This window comes from Anomalospiza imberbis, chromosome 4 (assembly GCF_031753505.1).
Source record: "Anomalospiza imberbis isolate Cuckoo-Finch-1a 21T00152 chromosome 4, ASM3175350v1, whole genome shotgun sequence".
NCBI classification, from domain to species: Eukaryota; Metazoa; Chordata; class Aves; order Passeriformes; family Viduidae; genus Anomalospiza; species Anomalospiza imberbis.
Window position 1 is genome coordinate 70,347,769 of NC_089684.1, and position 26,040 is coordinate 70,373,808.

General features: G+C 46.3%; 1 protein-coding gene across 2 annotated transcripts in view; it reads left to right on the forward strand.

Annotated features, from left to right (window-relative positions):
• PTPRA (protein tyrosine phosphatase receptor type A) overlaps nucleotides 1–26,040 on the forward strand; it is a 115,428-nt gene that overhangs the window by 27,506 nt on the left and 61,882 nt on the right. The window lies entirely within an intron of this gene.

Below are 26,040 nucleotides of genomic sequence, written 5' to 3' on the forward strand. Positions count from 1 at the left end.
CTTGGATAAATCCAGTGTTTTCATTTGCTTTAAAGAATCTTTCATTTTTGAAACTTTTGGGTTGTGTCATGAGTAGAGTTTGGGCATCAATATTTGCGCTATTTTGAAGAGAACTTTTAATAAGTTTCTTGTCTAGACAAACCATTATTAGACTAAAGTATACTGAATTAGTATTAGACTGAAATATATTCTTACTTTGGTGCAGATGGGCACAGAATTCTTGCATGAGTGATTTATAAAGAAGGAGAAAGAAAAAACCTAGAGTCTTTTTGAGGAAAGGAAGGAGTAAGAAAGAAGGTTCCAGAGTAAGAAGCGTTACTCAGGACACTGGTGAATTAAAACCCAACATCCATCAGGGAGTTTGTGGGAAGTTTTTCTAGTCAGTGTTCTTCCCGTGGTCTGACCTGTGGAAAAGATTGAGGAATGCTTTTAAAAATTAAAAATAAAAACCCTACTGTAAGGTTTCTTGTTGGGTGTTTCGAAGGACTCGTTCCAACCCAAGTGGATTCAGTGCTGGGATGGTGCTGCTGGAGTAGCAAAGGGAGATGTGCCTGTGAAACCTGGGGATTTGTATAAACAAGGTCTTTTCCTAAAGCATTTCTTGTTGCTGTGGCTTTCACAGGTTCACCCTGTCTGGAGAAGTAGTTTGTATTTGTGGTTTGATATTTCCTTAAAGCCTCCACACAAGGTCCTGCCGACACTGCCTGCTTCACAAACATAACCAATTTATGGTTTTGTATAAAAATTCTTTGAACTCATTACAAATCCGACTTGATACCTCAGTGTCAAACTGAAGCCAATCCTAACTTTTAGGGTTGACTAAATCCTTCCCTTGGAATCTGTGTGATATTTAGCAGTGAGTTTCAGATCTGTTTGTGTGTGTTCCTCTCTGTACTTCACTGAATTTCATGTTGTGTTTTGCTCCCTGTATTTTTAAGTTGGTTTTTAAAATTTGTTTCTTGCTCACTTTTTGATTTGGGGAAAACGCTGAGGTCAGCAGCTGAATGAATCCCAGTAATTAGGGTTGTCCTGTGCAGGGCCAGGAGCTGGACTTGGATGATCCTTGAGGGTCCCTTCCAACTCAGGCTATTCTATGATTTTTTTAAATCATAGAATTCTATGATTTTTTTAAACTTCTCAGTTTACTGAGAAGTGGCCCACTGTCCTAGGTGAAAGACTTTGTCTTTGGTGCCTGCTTTCTCCATGCCTGATCCCAGAAAAGGATTAAATTCAATGAGACTGAAGTCTCAGAAGTAATTCATGTATGATGCTCAGCATAAACATTAATAGACTAAATTCCGTTTATTTTTAAGTTTTTGCTAGTAAAATAAAAGGATTTTTTAGAGAAGCAAGAGCTTGGATGTGCCTGTCAGGGCTTCTGAGCTCTTTGGGGTTGGAATTCAGTGGCCAGCTGGAATCCTGAAGCTGCTGCTGGGATTGGCAGGATGTGCCTGGAGCCACATGAAGAGGAGTGGCCATGGGCTGGTCACTGTGGCCACTGCTGTCACTGGCCAGGTGAAATGGTCCCAACAGAATTGCTTGTGTGTGAGTGGTTTGTCTTGCCTGATGAAGCCCCATGTGGATGTGACTCTGTTGGCTGAAGTGAAATAGTCCCACAACACCTTCCTTTTAAAATTTGGATTAAAACAGCAGCTTCTTCAACAGAGTCCTTTTGGAATAAGACAGCAAAGTCCACACTGAGGTCATGGGACTTGTTCAGCTGCCTCAGGAAGTGTGGGATCCCAGGTGGGATTCAGAGATGGAGTGTCAGAGGTATCCATCATACCCAGAACCTCTTGACTCCTGTGGGCTACTGGAAAGACATTTGGGGCTGAGTTTTTTTTTCTCTCTCTGAAACAGGGATTATAAAACAGCTGATGGGAGCTGGAAGGGCTTCTGCACCCATTTCTGCTTGTGTTTCATTATCCATCACTTCCTGATTGGTGTCACAGGGCCAGAGCACTCAGATTTGGATTGTGTGGGGGAAAAGTGATGCATGAAGCCTATACAAAGCTGCCCACTCAGTTTTCTGGGCTTTGTTTGCACGGGTCACATTGTCACAAGTTACTCTCTTCTTTTTGTCAGCTCTTTCAGCAATGTCACACATTTGTTCCAGCTCAGGCAGAGTAGCAGTAGTGCTGGCAGAGCAGAGAGCCTGTGTTTGCCGAGCACAGGTGAGAAGACTTCTGAATTTAGATCTGAAATGTTGATTATATCCTAAAAGGTTCTTCTTGTGCAATTGGAAACCTTGGGATCCTGGTGGCAGCTCTGAGTAGAGATCATGGTGTTCTCAAATCAAAATTGGCTTAAAATGCATTACTGTAGGAGAGGAAGGAGGATGGGAGGTAGGAACAGACCCACTACCAAACAGGTGCTATCTGTCCCAGAGGTATGAGTGGGAACTGTCGAATATTTGGTTGGAAAGGTTCTTTATAGGTCATCTCATTCCACCCCCTGCCATGGGCAGGGACACCTTCCACCATCCCAGGTTGCTCCAAGCCCCATCCAACCTGGCCTTGGACACTTGCAGGGATCCAGGGGCAGCCACAGCTTCTCTGGACACCCTGTGCTGGGGCCTCAACACTCTCATAGTCCAGAAATTCCTTCTAAAATCTGGGTTCACCCAGTTTTTTCCATCATAATTATTTCCATAGTCCCAGCAGGTTTACAGGAAGGGTAGGGGGGCAAGCATTCCTGATGCCATGCAAAACCTGGAATGGGAATATGGGCAGGATCATGTTCTCCAGGTCCTTAGACCACCAGCCCTGCCTCACATAAATAGTTTTGTTTGGGAAAATCAAGAGCCTTGTTCAGAAATGCTGGAATTTCTTTGGAAATTCAGCTTTCAAAATCCACAGAGAAGCCACCCCTGCTCCCAGCAGCGGGTCGGAAGCTGGGTTTTTTGGGATTGCTGCCAAGAAACATTTCTTGGAAACCTTTCCGTGTGCAGTGCGAACATCAGGACAGGAGGTCTGGGTTTGAACTCTGGATGATAAAACCAGGGAGGTTTTGGCAGTGCTGTGCTCAGATGCCTCATTCTTGTCCTTTCTCCATGGGGAGTACGGGCAAACTCCTGCCTGGGCTGGCTCAGAAACTTCCATCTGACTTTGTAGCAAAGCTGAATTTTCCACTGACGAGGAAAGTGCTTCGGATTGAAACAGCTCTCTCATTTTCTGGATGGATTTCTCCAAGCCGTTGACTAAACCCAGTCTGTATTTTTGAATGAAACTAGTGCTGAACCTTCCCTGCAGGGCAAGAATTTTCATAAAATCATGAAATGGTTTGGATTGGAAAGGACTTTAGAGACCATCTGCTTCCAACACAGGGACATCCTCCCCTAGACCAGGTTGCTCCAAGCCCCGTCCAGCCTGGGGATTCCCTGAGACCATCCCCTGATTTTATGATTCTTTGAAAATGGGTGAAGCTGTAGCCTGGAGTATCAATTACTCCTTAACCCAGGTGAAACTTCCCCCCCCCCCCTTTTTTTTTTTTTTTTTTCTGTATGGGTTCCCCATTGCTCTCTCTGAATCCCTTCTTTCTATTTTTTTTTCAATAAACTATTAAATTTATGTGGAGAAGGAAGGAAAAATCTCTTTTCTTACTGCAAGGGCCAGGTCAGCATCTTTTTTTAAAATCCCAGTGAGAGCAATTTGTCAGAAAACCTTGTGGGAAGCACAGAGCTTGAGCCTAGTGGAGCCAGGCTGAGCTTGAACACTCCCTTGATTGGAGCTCGTATCACCAGCAGGAACAGAAATCTTTTTATCAGTGACTTTACAGGATAAGAAGACGAATTTCCCAAAGGATGGGCTTCTTCGCTAAGTTTCATTCTCCAAGGAGGCCCTGAGAAAAGCAGATCCTCTGGGAAGTTGGTAGCTCCAGACAAGTGGGTGCATGCACTGGTGTGCATTCTCACCTGTAGGTACACAGAGAGCTTTCACAAATTGCCCAGAACCTGAGAAAATGGAGATAAAATCAAAAAGGCAATTGCAGTTAACTACACTTCCAAGGCAACTGGAGATTGGTTGGAATCCTGTGGGATTTCTGAGGCCTCCCAGTGCAATTTCAGGTGCAGTGTGGGCAGGAAGGTTTGGTGTCTGCGGTTGGAGACGTCTCCGTTGTGACTGTCACCTCTGGCCGTTGGGCTGTGCATGGCACAGACGTCACCACCAAAACACAGCTATTGTCTCATGGCAGATTCCTCACAGAAAATTTGAGTTTCAATTAAAAAAAAAAAAAAGAAAACCATTTTGTGCATGACTGAACTTTGTTGTTCTTTTTCCACCTACATACTTTCCCATTTCTTCCCATCCTCACCAAAACCTGGCCTGAATTTTGTGGTTGGGCGATGGGGAAAAGCCACATTCCAAGAAATCTTGGATATCTCTTTGGTTTGTAGAGGAATTGGGATGTGACCAAAGAAGTGCCAGATGTGGGATGTTCAGGGGGTTGCAGGTGAGCTGGTGTGGAGTAACAGGTGTAGAAATCCATTGTCACAGTTAAATGTCTTATTTTCTATAACGTGAGCTTGGAAAATTAAAGGAAGAGCCTAACTTTTAACTCCAGAAGAGCCAAAGTCTTGAGGGATTCAGCAATGGGAGTCACAAAGTTCATAAAGCTGTATGGGACAGTGTTTCTTGCTGTGTCCTTCTGTTCCTGAGGGAATTTGGGTCAAAGAAATGCTCTGCTAACTCCAGAATTTTGCTTGACCCAACCTTTGCGTCTCCAAACACATTGTAATCATTTCCCATCCAACTCATTATTACCTGGATCTGCAGTTTTTGGGACATCCATGTGAGTATTTGTTCTAGGCTTCACCAGCAGCAGAAACACATGACATTTTTAAAAAGATAACACAGACTTGTTTTTATTCCCTTAAGATGGCAAATCTTTCTTCAAGGAATCATGAATTAAGCAAGACAGTGCCTCACAGCGGGTATTAAGGAAAAAATAATAATTTTTAAAAAGCCTTTGGAATGGTCTTTCCCTCTGGCATCTTCACTCAGGTTCTGCCATCAGTAATTCAAAGGAGCTTTTGTGGGGAGGCGAGATGCAGGAGTTGATATGACTTCCCCAAGGGTGAGAACTTTGAGAGCTGGGACCTGAGCATTAATCTCTCTAATTCCAGCTCAGCACTTCACTGTGAGATCATTACTTTGTGTGATTAATCCATGCAATGCCTCCAAAGCCTCTAAAACCATAATGCTGCACATGTATGGAGGAATGCTGCTGCCAGTTGGAGAATCTGGGAGTCTCTTGCCATCCCTGACACCTTTTTGCTTCAACATTGAGTACAGGGAAGCATTCCCTAGCCTGGGATGGTCTTTCTCTGTTCAAATCATTGGGGCTGATGTAGTCTTCTTGGAGGAATTCTGTTTTCAATAGGGACAAAGAGTTCTCAGTGCAAAAATCAGCTGAAATGTATTTGATAAGTACAGGTACAACTGCAGCCATGACAGCATCAGAGTTTTCTTGCAGAGATGAGTACCATGTTGTGTTCTTAAAACTCATTTCCTAAAGACAGGAGAGCAGTAACAGGACACAGACTGTGTTTATAGGCCCCTCCATCCCAAATAACCTCCAGAACCTCTGAGCATTTCCAGCCATGTTTGAGAAACTTCATCATCCTCAAAACTTGCAAATTCTGTGAAAACTGAGTAGCAGTGGGGGAAGGGCGGGTGGGGGCTGGGTGGAGAGACCTTGAGACTTCCCAGACTTGATGCAAATCCTGCAGCCTAAATTTACTTCTTAGGTAATCCATGTCTGATTTTTAGGATGTTGCCAGCTCCTCGGCTGAGGTCATGGTATTACCAAAGCCTCGAGTGCGATGCTGGGCAGTCACTTCGCCCTTCCGCTGCCTTAACCCCAATTTTATGTCGGATGACTTCATCCCCCTCCTCTCAGAGGCACGTGCTGCCTCTTTCCCATTTAGCAGATTTACCAGCAGCGCCTCACGCATCTCAAACTCTTTGTGAATCCCGTCGGCGCCCAGAGCCTTGGGAGTATCTGATGCATCACGTAGCAAAGTGTGAAATTGGAGATTCAGCCCCACTTTGATGCTTTGCCTCTGTGAGCAGCAGAACTAATGTGGCTCAGCATACTAATGAGGGAAATATTTATTGTTCAGGGCCTGGCTGGTGCTGAGCTTCACCCTTGAAAAATTCCTGGGGGGATGGTCTTCCTCTCGGGATGGGCTTCGTGGAGTCCTTGGCAAACGACTGGCGTGGCAGTGGCAGGGGAAAACGCCCAACTTTCAAGGAAATAGCTCCAAAATTATTATAGTTTATAAAATTATTTTAATTCATTTTTAATTTAAAAGTACTTATATATTTTTATTAAAATATTCTTATTACAAAACATATTATTAAAATGATTTTTAAATATTGGTTTATAAAAGACCTTAAGGAAGGTAGTAGGAGGGATTGAAGTGGAAATTGTTGCTTTTCATGGAGAGAAAGTGAAGGTGAAAGTAAGGAGAGGCCTAAGCCCACAGATCACCACAAGGATAAAATTAAGATGCCGACAGCTTTCGGCATCGCTGGGGACATCAAAAATGTTGTTTTCATTTTGGAGAAGCCCTTCTCCAGCACTGTCTATTTGGGTCAGTGACATCTGTTCATCTTGATTGCAAAGGGACCAAAATGAGTGAAAGTGTCGCTTTTAACCTTGTCTGGGCTTGGTAGAAAAGCACGTAGGACTAAAAGCTGGTGGTGGTGGTACCTGGAAATACTGACTGGAGAAGGCTTCATTGAGATAAAGCCTCTTTATGAAGACAGGACTTCAAAGTTCGGTGTGTTTGTCAGGTGCCACATCCTTTGGGCTTTGCTGGGAGAGAGGAATCCTTTACGCTCCTCAAATTTGTCATCTGGGCAGTTTAAATTCTCTAGAAAGAGGTAGGGGATTACTTGGGAGAATTTTGCTTGCCAGGATGGCTTCCACCAGGAAGGGAGAATGCCGTGGACTGAGGGCTTGTGCACGAGGGTGTGGTGGTTTCTGGGAATTTTTGAGATTTCCCTGGAGGCTGGCCAGGTTGGAGACCCAAACCTCTGAATTATGTGTAATGTAATAGCTGAGTTAATGAAAAATCACAGAATCATTTGGGTTGGAAAAGACCTCCAAGATTATTGAGTCCAACCTGTGACCCATTCCCACCTTGTCACCCAGACCAGAGCACCAAGTGCCATGTCCAGTCATTCCTTGAACACCTCCAGGGATGGGGACTTCACCACCATGCTGGGCAGCCACCTGCAATGCTTAACAACCATTTCCATGAAGAAATTCCTTAAAATGAAATGGTCTCCTGAATATCTGTCCTCTTGACTGAACTGGGGAGCTTCCAAAAGCCAAGATGACTTTGGTGTAGGTTCCCTTAGTAATGAAATGTGCATTAAAAGTCATAAACACACAAATTCTGCTTGATTTGCTTGTCTTCTCCACATCCAGCTTTTATATCCCTGGGATGATCTTGTTTTATTTCCACCAAGAAAAATTAAATTCCTTCTGAACCACGCAGTCCAGAACTCAGAGCAGCACCTTGACACGGCGTTGCTCAGGGAGCCCAAAGAGTTTTGAGTTTTAGGAGCCTGATTGGAAATTCTAACAGCAAACCAGGACTGTTGGCAACCAACTTCCAACTTGAAATCCTCCAGGAGCACAATGCACTACAATTATAGCAGCTTTTGCCGGGTCAGGAAACAAGCACAGCCACTGCTTTATTCCTGTGTGTGATATTTCTGACACACAATGTTATCTTGGGGATTGTTACGTCGGCTTTTATGTGGCGTGGGGAGGGTGGGGCGGAGGTTAATTGGTCATGTTAATGGTTTTCATGTTGCTAATTTAGGCTTTCGGTGCTGTCCTGGGGTTCGGAGTGAGTTATGGGAATTATTCATTCTATTGTGGCGCTGTCACATCTGTGGTGTGGGGAGATGGCTCCAGCTACAGCCCAGATCACTGAAAAAGCTCATTCCGTCAAGTTTAGGGGTTTTCTCCTGCTTGTACCATGTTGGAAAGTCCTGAGAATCCTAATGGATGGACTTGGTCTGAAACCAGACATGCTCTGTACAGACCTACACCCACCTGAGGGACAGGAGCTACTCACTATGTGTTTGTTCAAACCCATCCCTGGCAAAATGTCTTTAATTCTCCCAAAACGCGTCTCTCTGGACATATGTTCTGGAAGTGCAGTGGAAACTAGTGCAGAGTTCATGGCTTTGTGGTTACAGGGTTTTTTTCCTTCATAGAATTACAGAATTATATAATTGTTTGGATTGGAAAATGCCTTTAAGATCATTGAATCCCATAACCCAGCACTGCCAAGGCCACCACTGACCCATGTCCTCATGTGCCACATGCACTTGGCTTTTAAATCCCTCCAAGAGTGGTGAATCCATCACTGCCCTGGGCAGCTGTACCAGGGCTGGACAACCCTTTCCATGGAGAAATTTTCCCTCATATCCAATTTAAACCTCCCTTGGTGCAACTTGAGGTCATTTCCTCTTGTCCTCAAAATATAAAAAAGCCCCAGAAATTAAAACCCCAAGCCACTGCAACAGCCAAACCCTCAACTTGTTTGGTTTAGTGACCATTCCTAAAATAGTTCTGTTCACCAAAGCTATGGAAATAGGCACCTAATGCATTGGTTGAGGGGTACAGCTCAATGAAAAATGAAAAAAGATTGGCTCTTTTTTTAGCTTTTTTTTATTATTATTCTCCAGTGTCTGGTGAGAGCAGAAGAATCAGTGAGAAAGCTAAAATTTTGGAGTCTTCAGCTTCCTAATGCCTCAAAATGCATCTTTTTGCATGAATTTAAAGTTAAAAAGGGTCCTAAGCCAGGTTGGACAGAGCCTGGAGCAACTTGGGATAGTGGAAGGTGTCCCTGCCCATGGACAGGACCAGATGATCTTTAAGGTCCCATCCAACCCAAACCACTCTGTGATTCACAAAATATATTAAATGCTTGTCTCTTTTTCTAGAAGCTGAAATGTCACAGCCATCATAGGGTGGTTACAGAAGAAACACACACAACCAAAATTCTGCCAGAGATCAAACTTCCTTTTTATTTATGATGTGCTCCTCTCACACATAAAAAGCTTATTTGCTGAAGACCATTTGCTTTTCTCCAGCCAGACCGACAAGGCTGCACTCAGGAAGCACCAGAGGGATGGCTTAATTTTATAAAAATAATTAAAAAAAAAAAAAAAACACTTCAGAGAGAGCTCTTCATGTTGTACTTCCTCCATTCAGGACTCCAAGTCTTTCACAAAACAGAATCCCATGGGGCCACAGCCATCCCAGGGTGGTGGATTGAATGACTTAAGTATCTTTTTCTGGTCTGATTTGTGACTGTAGCTTGAATTTATTGCCTCCTCTGTGAACCACAGATATGTTTGTTATTCGCAATTACATGGGAAAAAAAAAAAGAGCTTTATTTGGATTTTTAAGTCATTCTTGTTCTTTGCAGTGGCATTTGTTGCAGTGAAATCCTTTTATGAGGCTTGTGGGGAGAGTTTGGTTGAAATAGTTTCTCAAAGGGCCACATGACAGGCAGTGGCTCGAGGAAGGGACAGGTTGGATATTAGGAAAATTCCTTCATGGAAAGGGTGGTCCAGCCCATGGCATCTAAAAGCCCTGTGGATGTGGCACTGCTGGGGCAACAGTGGACTCAGTGACCTCAGAAGGCTTTTCCAGCCTTAATGGATCTCTGGTTCGAAGCATAAAAATGAAGTTTTTATCCCTTTGTGGGGCCAGAGTAGTGTGGCATTCACTCAAGTCAATTTTATACATGGAATATTTGGAATATTCTTTTTTTTTTTTTTTTTTTTTTTTTTTTTTTACTGGAGAAACCCACCTATCTGAGATTTAAACACCCACAGGAGCTGAACTTCAGTTTCTCTTCCAAAAAATTGTCCCCATGACAGGCACCTCATGGTCTGATGTTTATGGTCACCATATTCACATACCTTGAGTCAGCAACCTCCTCTTTGTCACTTAACACAACTTTAAAATGTTCCTGCTGAAATTTCCCATGTGTGTAATAGTTTCTCTGTTTTGCTTGACCAAATCTGAAAATTTTGCATTTTTACAGCAGGGAGAAACTTGTGCTCCAGATCCGGGGATTAGTGATCAAATATTTTGGGGGGGAAAAAAAAATTAGCTTTCATGTTGGTTTCAAATCCCCCAATCCCTTAACAAAGCAGAAGGAGAGGATGCCTAGAGAAGCTGTGGCTGCCCCTGGATCCCTGGAAGTGTCCAAGACCAGGTTGGACAGGGCTTGGAGCAACCTGGGATGGTGGAAGGTGTCCCTGCCCATGGCAGGGGGTGGAACTGGATGAGCTTTAAGGTCCTTCCCACCCAAAAAATTCTGGGATTCTCATAGGATTTTGTTCCAAAGGACACAGTTACCAACCATGCTGTTCAGCTGTGCTGGTTTTGGGAGGCTCTGCTGTCTGGATTCCAGTCTGTTGTGAAAAGACATCTCATCCACAATGTGGTGGAGTTGTAGACCCAGTGCATGGAGCAACCAGGCGTGAAAAAAATGAGATTGCTCATAAATATTTTACTGTATTTTTAAAAACGTTGCCCAGTAATTGCTTTCCTACCATTACCTTCTGCCTGCATGAAAATAACATATGCCAGCATGAACCCCAGTGGCAATGGGGAAGGATTGAGTGGGAGAAAATGAAGTTATCTCTTGATCAGTATTTTATCAGCTCAATAATAATATTTTGATTAGGAGAAGGAGTGCACTGTCCCTCAAAGAGGCACAGGCTTCTTGTGATTTCTGTGTCACCAGAGTTGTTTGAGGAGGGTTCAATCCCACACGGCTTAAAAACACCAAACCACTACGACCAAAGGATCATCTTCTAACAGCTCTAACATCTGCTTTAAATCCTTCCCATTTCTCCAGCCTGAGTGCCTGGAAGCAAACTGGAGCTCTTCCCTAGGTGGTATTGCTGCCTCTGGCCTGCTCTGGACACCTTTAGGAGAGGAGAAGTTGTGAGCAGGGGCAAGTCAAAGGGCCTTGAGTTAAGGGATTGTCAACACCCGAGGTCAGGGTGGTCGCAGGGCTGCTCCTCTTTCCATTTGTCCTGGGCATGGGCATGAGGTGGCTCCAGCTACAGAATCACAGAATGGCTTGGATGGGAAAGAACCTTAAAGACCATCCAGTTCCAACCCCCTGTCAAGGTCAGGAGCACCTTCCACTAGCCCAGGTTACTCCAACCCCATCCAGCCTGGCCTTGGGCACTTCCAGTGATCCAGGGGCAGCCACAGCTGCTCTGGGCACCCTGTGCCAGGGCCTCACCATCCTCCCAGGGAACAATTCCTTCCCAGTATCCCATCTAACGCACACTCTGGCAGTGGGCAGCCATTCCGTGTGTCCTGTCCCTCCAGGCCTTGTCCCCAGTCCCTCTCCAGCTCTTCTGGAACCTCTTTAGGCACTGGAAGGGGCTCTGAGGTATCCCTGGAACCTTCTCCAGGTGAAGACCCCCAGTTCTCCCAGCCTGGCTCCAGAGCAGAGGGGCTCCAGCCCTTGGAGCATCTCCATGGCCTTCTCTGGACTTGCTTTAACAGATCTATGTCTTTCTTCTGCTGGAGAGCTCAGAAAATGCCATTGACCAATGCCTTGGCACAGCCCTGCAATCCTTGGCGTTGGGATCTGGCTGGAATGACTGAGCTCAGCCCAGGCTCCCTTTCCTCACGCTGCTGGGAAATGTGGAAGAACCCAGCTGCATCCCAGGAGTTCTGCAGGTGCAGCAGGTGGTCAGTGAGAGCTGCAGGGTGCAGGTCCTTTGTACCTCCCTGCCCTTCCCTGAGCACACTCCCCACACTCCCTGCCTGCTGCAGATCACTCCCTTCTGGCTTTGAGAGCCTCTCTCTCCATCCCATGGCTCAGGAGGCAGCGGTTCCTGATGGATACAGCACAGCAGATCATGGCACTGTGCCACCAGCCTCACCAGTGACCTCAGCAAAGCCCCCCTCCCTGCTCCTGCTGCTTAAAATCGAGGATAAAAGGCAGTATCTCATAAAAAGGAAGGTCTGAAGGTGATGCTTGCCTGTAGCTCTCTTTGTTGTAGGTGTCTGTACTCCCGACGTCCTTCTCATCCTCGGAAATCTAAAGGCTCTGTGGCGGCGTTCAGCAAAGGACTGCAGTGCACAGGGCTTGTGGCAGTGTGCAGTTAAATCACCAGCCGACATCCAGAGAAAAAGAGAAACTCTTTGCTCATAAAAAGGGCAGAAAAGGGATCAAGTTTTTTGCCTAAATCAAGAGATCTTTGCAGCAGCGCAGTGCCATTGCTGGGAAAATTCATGGGGACCTCAAAGATGAGGGGAACTGGAGTGCTGAGCACCATAGGGTTGTATTTTAAAAACCCCACAGTCCATCTCTGTTTTGGGATGTTAGAGAAAATTGTGTGGGCAGAAGTAGTGGTAGAGTCTCTGCACTTGTATCGGGGAAGCTGCTGATGGGTTTCACCAAATATTTTCATGGTGAATTGAGATTGTGGAGGAGATAAATCATAGAGCTCTCCAATATGCCTGGAGGTTCCTTGTGAAGGGTGGCAAACTGGATTTCTGGGCTTTGAGGGTGCAGCCATGGGGGAGTTACCAGAAAGACAAAGAGATAAATCCAGGATTACTGCTGGGCTGTTTGCTGATAGTAAATATACCCATGAGTTGTGCAACAGAAAAACCATGAGAGCCGATGCTGGGTACAGTGCAAACAGCCACAAATTGGTTAAAAAAATCTCCAAACCCTCAGAGTTTAAAATGAGTTCTGCAGGGAGAAGAGGTAGAGATGCCAAAACCGGGAGGAGCTTTGATAGCCAGCGTTGAAAAGCCGTTTCCTGAGTGGGAGGCTGGAAGGATGGATCCTGTAGGTTGGAGTAACGCGGGAACGCTGCCTTTCCTATTGCCCCTCACATTCCTTTTTTTGCTGGGCCATATTTATTATTTCACACGGGTTATAATTCCTCGTCGGCGCACGGGGGTGTGGGAGGAGGAAGGAAATGACACTTGCTTTCTTTGCAGGACTTTGGGAAGAGCTGCAGAGTAAAGGTTTGGCTCTGAGAGCTCGGTAGAAACGCCGCGCTTCCGAGCGAATTCCTGCAGGTGAAGTAACCTGAAACCTGGCATTTGGGGTGTGGCAGAGGAAGATTGCAACCTGTCCAGTTTTGCAACACACCATGGAAAATGGCCTGACTGGGGTTTTTAAACTTTTTTTTGTCTTTTAGGCTTGTAATGGCTCGAGGTTTTGGGGTGCTCTCCAGCCAAAGGTGGCTGGGCTTTGTTTGCCTCCAGAGCCCTGTTTCCCTTCACACAGTCACAGTCGGGAAGGAAATGGGATTCTTGTCCAGCCAGCCTGGTTTTCCCGACAGCAAAATCTCCCTGGGTCCTGCTGGGAAGCTCTCCAGCTCTGCTCACCCCTGTGCTTCTCTGTGCAATTCCTCCAGAGCAGCATCCAGCTCAAGCTCGGCCTCACCTGGTTCTGCACAATGCTCCTTGGAGATTTTCTACCTTTTACCTCAAAAAAAACAACAACAACAACAAAAAAAAAAAACCAACAACAAAAAAAAAACCCACCCAAGCAGCTTTGCCTGTTCCTTTTTATGTCATTGTACAAAATGCAGCTGTCACACCCACCAGCTTCCTTTTAGGTTTTACCCAGCTCTGGGCTCAGGGTTTCTTGAATAAAGGGATTTATGCCTGGACATGGCAGTGGCAGGCTTTTCTCCTGGCATGACCAGACTCTCAATGTGACATTCAGAGCTGTAAAACACTCCCTGACAATAGCTTGTGTTGTTCAAAGAGCAGCATAAATAATCGAGGGGTTTTTCTTTTTCTTGGTTTTTTTGGGGTTTTTTTGGGTTTGTTTTTTTTTTTTTTTTTTTTTTGTGAGAAGAATAACATCTCTCCAGGCTGGCTGGGGAGGCCAAGGGCAGGCACTGTTGGAATGTGGAGGGGAAATTCAGGAAGGGGTGACAAGGAAAATGCGGGCTTGAGGTTGTTTTCTACATGGTTTTTAACATCATGGTGTTGGGCTATCTCTCAAACAAGGTATTTGGGCCTCTGTTCCTTTTTACACACATTTTTATACAGAATAAGATAATTCCAGGTTTCTCTGTGTTTGCAGGGACCTTCTGGCTCTCCACAACTCCCTGACAGGAGGGGGCAGCCAGCGGGGTCAGGCTCTGCTCCCAGGGATCGGGGATAGGAGAGGGAATGGCCTCAGGCTGGGCCAGGGGAGGCTTAAATTGGATATTTTTGAATGGAAAAGGCTGTCCAGCCCTGGCACAGCTGCCCAAGGCACTGGTGGAGTCCCCATCCCTGGAAGGATTTAAAAGACATGTGGATGTGGCACTTGGGGACATGATTTCGTGGTGGCCTTGGCAGTGCTGGGGGAATGGTTGGACTCTGTAGTCTTGGAGGGTTTTTCTAACCTTTTTGATTCTGTGATTGTGCCCGGGGCTTTATCCTTCTTGAAAACCTCCAGGGATGGAAATTGGCCAACCTCTGGGCACCCAGCTTGACTGAGCTCGTGGTGGAAAAGCTTCTCCCTGCACCTTGAACATCTCAATTCATCTTCTGCTCATCACCTTCTGTCCTCCCATCCTGTAAGAGCCGGGCTCTCCTTTCTCCCTGATTCCCTTGGAGATGCTGGAAAGCTGCTCAAAGTCCCCTTCCTCACCCGGTGCTGGTAGCTAAATATGCCCAAAGAGAAAAAGAGACAAATATTTGTGTTTTTGCACCTACCACATACCTCAAATTAGAATTAGAAAAGGAAATTTTTTGAAGAAGTTACCAAAAAGATGCATTAGCAACTCCGTGACATTTCTTCCTGGTTCATTAGTCCATGTATCTGGTGACTTGCCTCTTCTGAAACTTTCATAGAAATTTTTTTTTTATTTTGCTTCAATCTTTACATTCCTTGCTGTCAGTACCTAAGAGGTGACGTGATCCCAGCATTATTTTCATAATTAGACATCTTTTTGGTGCTGTGACTTGAATACAGGGCAGAGCAACTACTAATTTAATCCTCTTCAATATGACTTGTATCTTCTTTCTTATAATTCTTCTTTTAAAAGTCAAGAATTTCTCCACCAAAACAGCTTCTTTTTTTTGTTGATTTCTTCAACACTGTGAAAATAAAGCACTGAATAAATGGTTTTTTGTACTATGAACGTGCAGAGGAAAAAGCTTACACAACCCGATCCCAACCTCATCTATTAAAATTTTATATTTGTAAAAAAAAAAAAAAAAAAAAAAAACTTACTTAAATGTGCTTATTTTATTTAAAAAAATGATCTTAAAATGAGCTTAAACTGAGGGAAAGAAATCCCCCATGCAGTAGTTGTGGCCATGCCCAGAGTCTGCCCAGCACGTGCCGTGGGTATGAATGAGCGCCGGCAGTTTTGTCTCGGGGCTGGATTAGGCACAGTTGCTACTGGAAACTGCACAGCCCGGCTCAGGGAGGCTGTTCCTCTCCAAAACAGAGTCCCTGCCCATGGCAGGGGGTTGGAATTGGAGGATCTTTGAGGTCCCTTCCGACCCAAACCGTTCGGTGATGCTCTGAAAGCAGCACCGAGGTTGGGGAGCTCACTGGGGTGATGAGGACGAGCCCCATCCAGCCTCACTAAATGTCACTTACTGGGTTTTGACCTCCAACAGCAGCAGCCAGGGGAGGCTTTTCCTTCTGGCATTTGCTTTGAGCTGCAATGTTCTTTGCTTCATTTCTTTAAAAAAAGAAGAAGAAAAGAATTTTTCAGGAGTCAAGCCCCACGAAGTCTGGGTTTTTGCACGGTTTGGGTTTCAGCCCCGCCGCTTGCACGGGCAGTTGTCAGTCCCGGAGCAGGATGGTGGCTTGATTTTGAGATGTAAAACAAAAGCTTTTGTGCAGCATGGCTGGTGTGTGCTGCTTTCTGCTGTCAGAAGGGAAGCTGAGCCCTGTGCTCAGCCCTTTCCTCCCCTGGCCTTCCTGCAAGTCCATTGAGCTGGCCCCTGTCAATCAGCAGTTGCTTTCAGAATGAGTGTGTGGGACAAAGCTCCAAAATGTGTCTGTGTGAGCTCAGGAGTGCTGCCTGCTCTGCTGGGTTTGGGGGTGTGCAGAGCTGCCCACGTGCAGGCAGTTTTGCACAGTCATTTTTACCTGTTGGAGGAGTTGGACTCAGTAATCCTTCAGGGTCCCTTCCAACTCAGGACATTCTGTGGTTCTAATCTGGGATCTCTGATCTCTAGCAGAGCTCAGTAATTTTCTTATCCTGGATCCCATTCATTCTTTCTAGACTCAGTCCAATAAAGCCAGCTTTGAACTGCAGCCTTGCTCTGTGGAGAAGGGACGGGGTGGGGTGTCACCCCCTCCAGAATCTCTGGGAGCTCCATGCTCTCTGCACAGGGGATGTGGCATACTAGGACTTAAAGGGGCTTAAAGGGGGAGAGTGATTTTTTTATACAGGCAGATAGTGATAGCACAAAGAGGGGGATGGTTTTAAAATAGAGGAGGAGAGATTTAGATTCTATTTTAAATGAAAATTCTCTACTGTGAGGCCCTGGCACAAGCTGCCCTCAGAAGCTGTGGCTGCTCCATCCCTGGGAGTGTTCAAGGCCAGGTTGGATGAGGCTTGGAGCAACCTGGGCTAGTGGAAAGTGTCCCTGCCCATGGCAGGGGTTTGGAATGAGATGATCTTTCAGGTGCCTTCCATCCCAAGCCATTCCATGATTCTCTAACGCCTTTTGCTGCAGGGAGATCTCCCCTCCCCGTGCTGACCTGCCCTTTGCAGGCTGAGAAAAGCACAGTCAGGTTTTATTTCAGCCTGGCAGCATATTTTAAAACCAGGCTGACAGAGCAGTGGATCTGAGAACAGAAAAGATGTCGAGGCAGTGGTGATTTTTGGGAGTGCTAGAGCAGCATGGGGAATGCAAGGATGCAGAAATAGTAAGAATCCTATTGGGTTGGGTTGTTTGGATCACAAAAACTACTTCCATTTAGGGCTTTTTTCAGATATTTGCTCATATTTTTTGTCATTGACTGCTGTGCTTGAGTGAACCCCCCCCTGCCCTGGCCTTGGGAGGTGCTGCTGCTGTCAGTAGCTCTCAAGGCAGCTTTGCCACCAGGACCAGCCTGCCCTCCCCTCTGTTGCCAGAGAAATCCTCAGCCCTCGCAGAGCAATGACCTCCAGTTTATACTTATACACCTGGAATTCTCCCTGGAGCTGTGTTGTGCAACAGGGAGCGTGATTCCACATGTGTTTTATGTAAGCCAGAGAGGATTTTGGGTGTTGTGTTGGAGAATCAAAGCCCTGTTTGGGGGAACCTGCAGTCGGACTATCCAGTTGGACAAGCTCAACTTTCCCTGCAATTTAAATAGACTCTGCCAGAATGTTAATTGTGCCAGGCTCCAGAACTACCTTTTAACTCCTTAGGAGCACGTAGGGTTTCCAAGGCACCCTCCCTCTCCTGTTTAAATGGAAAACAACAGCTTCGGATGTCTGTGTCCATCACCCACTCATTCCCCTGGAAAGCTTTTATGGCTGCAGAGTGGCATTTGGGATGATCCAGGACATTTCTGCACAGCTCAAGAAGGTCCTTTCCTCCCCATCTGCTTCCCCACTGTGTGGAAGTGGGGATCTCCCTCAGAGCACATTTTTTACCTTTATTCATCCCAGAAATTCCTCCTCTTTGAGGCCAACTATTTGATACCCGTAGTTTCTTGGCACTTCAATTCTGTTTACTTGTTCTCAGTTTATGGCACTTTCCTAACTAAATTCAACGAGAATAAACAGCATCCAGAGAGAAAAATTCCAGTTCATTGTGAATATCAACAGCACTGGAGAAGCAGCCGTTCAGATCAGGGGCAAACTCACTTCAAAAATCATTATCTCGTTTATTAGAAGGCAAAAAAGAGCTTCGGGTGTCAGGAGACAGAGAAGTGATCATCTCCAGTTTGGTTTGTTGTGGTATTGTGGGAACACAGGTGCACTTAGCCCCAGCTGGAGCTGTGGCAAAACCTGTCCCCTGGAAATGCTGGAAGCTTTGCTGTTGATTTACATGGATGCAGAGTGCGACCCTGCCTGCTCACTGATTGTTATTATTTTACCATCTGTAAAAGTTTCTGCAGCAAAACCTTCCTTTGAATAGAGGAGGTTTAGGATCGTAAGGAAAACAGGCATAAATTAGGGCAAAACCATTTGGGTTTGTTCTTGCTGCAGGGCAATAGTGGGAAAAGAAAAGGAAAATTAACCTCCTTTTTCCCAGGATACTGCCCTACCTGGAGCGTGTACCTTCCCTAAGAGGTGGCAGATGGATTTCTTTGTTTTTCTTCAGGCTTGTGAAGCATCCAGGATTTTTGGAGGAGCAGCTGTGTACCTCAAGAGTTAGATTTAGATGTCTCCTTGTAGCCTGGCATATTCCAGCTGCTGCTCCTGGTAGGGTGGACCTGTCATGCAGGATCTTCTGATGCCATCCTGGACTCTGTGACAGCTGGGATAGTCTTTAAGGTCCCTTCCAACCCAAACCATTCTGTGATCCTGGGTTGTTGGGGGTCTGAGTACTTGGCACCTTCACTGTTAATTGTTTTTTTTTTAAAGTTTAGGTAATTAATAATCTCAAACAAGGCCTGGTAGCTAAGGTAGGACAGAATATCTGTGTGGGAAGGCAGAGTCCTGGCTGGACACTTGGCCTTAACTTGAGGGAAGGACCAGAGCAAATTTGAACCAAAAATGTGTGGGTTTAAATAATTTAATTAAAAAAAAAAAAACTTTTAAAAGCAACATTTTATATTTTAAACAAAGACTACAGAGCTATGGGCAGACTTCCAGAAAAGCAAAAAATTTATTGTTGGAGTAGGGTCTTTATTGGTGAAACAAAACTGAAACCCCCAAAGGGAACTAAGACCTGTGGTGGCCTGAAGCCTGCAGGAGATCACCGTGATGGATTAAAGGGAAGCTCCACAGCTGCACACAACACCTGCCACCACAGCTCTGTCACAGCTTTTCCATCCATGAGGAGGTCTCATCCATGACTTTTGGCTCCCCTTTCCATCTCCAGTATGTCCAAAGATGACAGAATTCCCGTGGTAGGTCTCCCCGTGCAGAGTTGGAAGGATCCCGCTGCTGGCGTGATGAGTCCTGCAGGTTTAGTCCTGCTGTCCACTGTATCCCCCCAAAAGAGACATCAAAACCTCTGGCAGGGAAAAAATCAAGTCCGGGATCTCTTGCTGGTTTTGGGAATCTGGGTGGAGTAGACCAGGAGGTGGCTCCTCCAGGGCTGCACCTCCAGGAATTTGTCCTGTAGCCCCTTTGTATTGTATCGACACCCTTAGTTCTTCCAGACCTCATGTACATGAGGGTTTGTGCCACAGTTCTCCTGATCCTTTATGTCTGCAGAGTCCCCAAGGACTTCAGTGGTGTTTGTGGGGCAGGGAGATTGTCAAAGCTCTGAATTTCATCCAGCCTAAAAGCTACTACAGAGCCAGCATTATTGTTTGGTGCAAAGTGCTGAGCAATCCACAGCAGAGAGCAGCCTGGTCCTGCAGAGTCTCCATCCCTTCCCTCTCTGGACACCCCTGTCATGTGTGGAGAGAGTTGTGTCCAGGTTTAGGTTGAATATTGGGAAAAGTTCTTCACAGAAAAGGGTTGTCCAGCCCTGGCACAGCTGCCCAGGGCCATGGTGGAGTCCCCATCCCTGGAGGGATTTAAAAGCCATGTGGATGTGGCACTTGGGGACATGGTTTAGTGGTGGCCTTGCAGTGCTGGGGGAATGAACTTGATGTTCTTAGAGGCTTTTTCCAACCTAAATAATTATATGATTCTGTAAAAATTGAGTGGGTTTATTCACAAACTTTACTTTGACAATGAATTTGGAGCCTGATGGTCAGGCCTGGTGATGAAGCTCTTTCATGAACACACTCAAGTGGTGCAGTGGCAGTGGCAGAAGTGAAACCCATTTTCATTTGGTCTCTGCTGCTCTGGTTTTTTGGTATTTTTTATTTTTGGTATTTTTTATTTTTAGCTTTGTTAAAAGTCTTACTCTGCACTATCATCATCTGCTGAGGGTTTGTTTGAGGTTCAGCTGGAGCAGGATGGGGTTGAGGTGCGCAGGGGTGCGTAGGTGTGTAACGGGGTGTCCTGATCAGCACTGATAACAGATCTGGAGATGCAGACACCTGGCCCTCAGAGAGGGGCCACCACAAAGGGTTCGGAGGAACCCAGGTGTCAATGCCAGGCAGAAAGGAGGCAATGCTTTTTGAGCTGCTGTAACTCTGATCTTGTGTCCCGAAGGAGGGAGGCACAATATCCTGGCTACAACGATGCTGTATTTAAATCCACAGCTCAGAAATCCATCTGTGGGAGGAATGAAGAATATCCTGTTGCTGTCCAGTGCTATAACTTGCAGGAGCTTGATCCTTGGATTGCTTCCTGAATGGTCACTCCCTGTTCCCATCCCTGTCCCAGCTCCTTCACGCACAAAAATCCCAGCCAAAACCACCACTTGACTCTTGCATTATGTGGATCTGTCTTAAAACCAGATCCTCTTTGCTTTCAAGTGGAAAAATCTCTGCCTGGGGCTTGGCAGGCTGTGGGCTGGGATCTGGTGGAATGATGGGCAGGAAAACCCAACTGAAACCTCTCCCAGCAGAAGCAAGGATGTTTCCGTCGCAGTGATTTGCACTGGTGAGCAGAGCAGGGTGTGGCAACACGGGTGGGATGTGGGTTAGGGACAACACTTGTGTCCCTTGGTAAGACGTGAAAATTCTTGAATTTGACATTTGGCAAGCAAAATGCACAATGGGATATGGGATTTTTTTTCCCAAAACTTTTAGGGAAGCACAAATCATAAAATCCTGGAATGGTTTGGGTTGGAAGGACCTTGAAGACCATCTTGTTCCAACACCCTGGCATGAGCAGCAACCTTCCACTATCCCAGGTTGCTCCAAGCCCTGTCCCCCCTGGCCTTGGACACTTTCAGGGATCCAGGGGCAGCCACAGCTTCTCTGGACAGCCTGTTCCACTGTATTCATTCACCCCCAAAATGCACAGGACACAGCACAGCCTCTTGCAAACTCTTGGTGTGTGTCCCACCTGCCCTGTTCATGGAGTGGGTCAGATTAAGACACCTTCCCAAAAATGAAACCAGCCCTGAGCCATCAGCAGAAGTTGTCCTTGAAGCATTTTGTGAGGTTCTGCCCCCAGTGCACTGCTCAAAACCTCGTGTCCATTCCTCCTTCCCAGCTGCTCCCGGCAGACCCCGGGCTGTGCAGAGGACAACTGGTCGTGCGAGTGGGTTTTTTCCCCCTTCATACTTTTGTTTATTCATTAAGGAAGTCAAAAGAGGAAGAGGAATAGAAAGATTGCAAATGTTTTGCTTAGAAATGAGACCTCAGTGACTGGGCTGCACATTGCCCTGCGTGGGATACGTTGGGCAGCTCCGGTGGCCCCGGTGAGAGCTCGGGAAGACCAAGGTGCCCTCCCAAGGTGTGCTCAGGTAGGGTCACAGCTTGTTTGTGTATCTGCTTGCATCCATACGGCCCGGGGTTCCTATGGAAACAGGCTGGGAGAGCTGGGGTTGGTCAGCCCGTTGAAGTGAAGGCTCAGGGGAGATCTTCCAGCACCTTCCAGTGCCTAAAGAGGCTCCAGGAGAGCTGGAGAGGGACTTCGGGCAAGGGCCTGGAGTGACAGCACAGGGGGAATGATCTTTACACTGACACAGAGTAGGTTTAGACTGGATACTGGGGAAAGGTACTTTACTCTGAGGGTGCTGAGGCCCTGGCACAGGCTGCCCAGAGAAGCTGTGGAGCAACCTGGGATAGTGGGAAGTGTCCCTGCCCATGGCAAGGGGTGGAACTGGATGATCTTTGATATCTCTTCCAACCCAAACCATTCCATGATTCTGTATGCCAGTGTCTGACTGTCGGATCTTCACTCATGAAAGCCTCTCACGTTCAGTGGTGCATCCACTGGCTTCCCAGAGGCTGGTTCTTAAGGCCAGTGGCCACCTCTGCATCCTGGGATTCCTTTCCTTCCCAGCTGCATCACTTAAATTTGTAAAGGATGCCTCTTTTCAAACAGCTTTGCACATTTCAACCTAAAAGCCAGCAAGGTCTAAATTTTACAGGCACCTGGAGATCTTGGGGTGCTCCTGCTCCAGGTTCAGGCATCAACCCTGCATCCCATCCCCGGGAGCTGACCTAGACTGTAGCTCGGAAAATGCCAGGGAATGGTTTCTCCGTGCGCACAGAGAGGGCGAGGAAAGGAAAGCAGAGAGGTTTGCCAAGGGAAATGGCCCTGTTACACACAGAGTGTTTTCTTTGGGTGTTTGTTTCCCAGCCCTTGCCCGGGATGCAGAGCTGGCTTTGGGAGACTCAGCCCGGGTTTATCTCGGGGTGTGGCGTTGCTGCAGGCTCTTATCAGGTGTGTCCTGGGGAGCGAAACCATTCAAACAAAAGCCTTCCACCTCCATTTGTGCACAGTTCCTGTGCTTGGCCAGGGCTTGGTGTCTGCACCGGGGTGGGATTGGTCCACAATTAATGTGTCTGTAAGAAAACTGATGGGTTTTTGGTTGTTAATACTTCTTTTTGGAGGTGGAAATCCTAGGGTGGATTGGTACAGATGAATGAGGTTAGAAACACCAGTGAGGCTACATGGAAGGACCAGGACCAAAATTAATTAGATTAGAATTACAGAATACTAGAATTACAGAATCATTAAGGTTGGAAAAGACTTTTAAGATCAGCTCTGGAAGGAGTTGCCATGGTTTAGAAGCGCAGGAAAGCTTTTCCTCCTGAAAACTGCTGGCTTGCTCAGCTGTCAGGAGACAGCCGGATGCTTTCCTTGCTCTCAGCTGCTCCTTTAGCTCTGACAGGCTGTTTGCTGGGATGAAAGGAGAGACATCAACAGGCAAAACTGCGAGAGCTGCCAGCGTTTGTTGCTGTCACACCTGCGTGGTGGCACTGCCAGCACGGCAAACAGGCAGGTAGAGTAAATAACGCTGGATTTTTTTTTTTTTTTAGTTCTTTTTCTACAAGAAAGGAGATAACGACTGGATGCTGTCCCATTTTCAGCCTAGGAATTGTTTGCCAGACTTGAATTACAGGAATTGCTGTGGTGAGGCAGAGCAGCTCCATTAACTGGGAGCTGGCAGGGGCTGGGGGAGGCTTCGCGCGCCGGGGCCCCGCGTTGTGCTCCCGTCAGGAACGATTAAAGGAGCTGTTTGTGATGGAAACAAAACCAAATTGGGCTGATGCTTTAAGGGGAAATAAAACAGGGAAGAATAACTTTATTGAGCTTGTTTATTAAATCTTGCTGTGTTCCCTTCAGAGCAGCAGGAACTGTTGGAGCTGCTGGTGCAGCCAGCTCGTGTTTTGTCTTTCCCTTTTTTGAACTTGATTTGGTGTGGAGAGGCTTTGCACAAAACCTTTTCATATCCCTTTGGCTTAGCTGCAATCCTAAACTGATCTGCCGGTGACAGACTAAAACTAATTATCACCAAAGAGTGCAGAGAAGAGGTTTTAAAGCTGTTGTTTTGATAAGATGGTGGGTGTTCAGAGAGGCTTGGGAATTACTGGGTGTAAGGATGCTGATGTTGGCCCATGCCAGTATCCATATTCCATCATAGGGAGGGAGAGATGAGTTTGCTTTCACTGCTAAACTACTTAGAGAAGGTTCTGCTTATAGATGGGGGAAAAGCCACCCTCCAGCTGCTCATGCTCAAGGGGAGCAGCAGAAGAGCAGAAGGAAGCTGGCTACAGACTTTTCCCCTTTGCATCTCACTAATTCCTTTGTCCCTGCAGCTGAAACAGCTCAGTTCTGCTCCCTGCTCCAGCTGGCTATGGAGCATCTCCCAGTTCCCATGTGCCTCTGCCCTTTCAGTGTTTCATCCTTCCACCTGTATTGAAGATCATCCAGTTCTACCCCCTGCCATGGGCTGGGACACCTTCCACTATCCCAGGCTGCTCCAAGCCCTGTCCAGCCTGTCCTTGGACACTTACAGGGATGGGGCAGCCTCAGCTTCTCTGGACAACTTGTTCCAGGTCTCCCCTGGGCTGGTTTGGTGTTTCACACCCTTATTCTCTGAGCAGTGATGATTTTTTGGTGCTGTACAGAGCGTATTGTGTTTGCTCTCACCTGTGGCACAGTGAGTGTTACCAGATGGTTTGCTCAAAGTTGATTTTTTTTTAACACTTCTAGTAGTAGTAGCTTAATGCTTGCTGCTCTTCTGCTGTATGTTTTTTAGCCAGGCAAAGTGCCAGCACGTCTGTCGGAGGAAAAACTCCTGGCTGGATCCTGGAGAATAAACCAAGCTTGAATTCCCTCTGAAGGGAGAGAACTCAAGCCCCACAGGGAGGATTTTTCAGCATAATGGTCCCATTTGGTAAATTAGTGACCAGTTTTAGAAGGAAAACTGGATGACTTTGGGAGCATCACCTGGTATCCTTAAGGAGGAGGGAGATGTGGAGCATCACCAGCAGCAGCAGAGCAATTCTCTGGACAGGGACACCAACCACAGCCCTGCAGGCTGCAGGATACTTGTGGGACAGCTAAAGAAATCGATGTTTTGGTAAAAGCCCCTGAAGCTCTTAATAAAAATCCCTTGATAGTTACCTACTCCAGGTAGACCTGCCTGTGTATGGTGATTTAATGATTTAACCATCTCTCTGCTGTGATTCTTGGGGTGTCCTGTGCAGGGCCAGGAGTTGAACTCAGTGATCCTTTTGGTTCCCCCCAGCTCTGGATAGTCTACAATTCCAGAAAGAGAAGCAGTCACTTTGCAGTTTTTTTGTTCCTCCCTTATCTTTACTCATTCAATTGGGAAGATTTAGGTTTTTTTGTTTTGTTTTGTTTTGTTTTTTCTTTTAGGGCAGGGATCATCAGGTTACTCTTGTGATACCTCCCCAATCCCAGCAACCATTCCTACCTCTGTTGCAATGCAGGTGGAATTGGAAGAGGTACAGTGGAATGGCTCTGCTTTTTGTGAGGATGACTTGTTTCTTCGCATAAATTTGATACAGCAAAGTGCAAGGGATTTGGGTCTCCTGCTCTTTATTTGGTTTACACACACCTCAGGGGCTTGTTTTTCCAGCAGCCTCTCTCTGCAGCCACCTATAACTCACCTGTTCGTGCATCAGAGGGAGTTTAGGATGTGATATTTAGGAAATAGAGGACAGAAACCAGCATTCCAGAGGATCACACCAGCTCTCCTCACCCCTTCTCCTCTTGTTTTGGGCTGCTGTGGGGCTGTGCCTGCCCCAGCAGGATCCCAGAGGAGCTCCAGCCTTTTCAGAGGCAGCAGCTCCCTCGCAGCGCTGTCCCAGAGGACTGTGGCAGATTGCAAACACTCTCAGCACAATCATACCAGCCCAATTAGCATAATGATGCTGCCTAATTTATGCACAAATTGCCCTAATTTATGTGTGTCGATACATATGATTAAACCAAGCACAGGTGGAACAGGGTTTGGTCTCACCCAGCCAATGAAGCACAAAGCTGCATCCATCCCAAAATGTGTGAAAGGTCCAAAAATTCCTTCTTTTTATTACTAAAATATCGAGGTTTGTGTTGTTTTGCTCTGGCAGTGTGAATGGGGTGCAGGGCAGGGCTAAACTCGTGGCAGGAGGTAAGAGAATAAAGGATTCCTGGGCTGAGATTTGCATGGATTAAAGGCAGCTTTAATTTGCCTTGATACACTTGGGTTTCAGGTGGATTAACAGGCGGTGGGATTTGGGGCTGTCTAGCCAACAAATAATACCTGCCTTCCTGTTGTTTTAATTATTTTAATAAGGGATGGAGGACTCTGGAGCTGCAGGCCACCTTTGCCAACCCCTGATCTTGTGGATTTTTGTGTGTAAACGTTTTATACCATTAATATTCCCGAATAACAGAACTGCTGTCGTCATCTGAATTCCCAGAGCACTTTCTCAGCAGGGTTCTTCCAAAAAACCCTTCTCAGATTGTAACCTTGTAGTCCTCATTTTAATAAAAGAAATAGGTGATTTTTTTCCATAGAATCCCAAACTGGCTTGGGTTGGAAGGGATCTTAAAGATCATCTTGTTC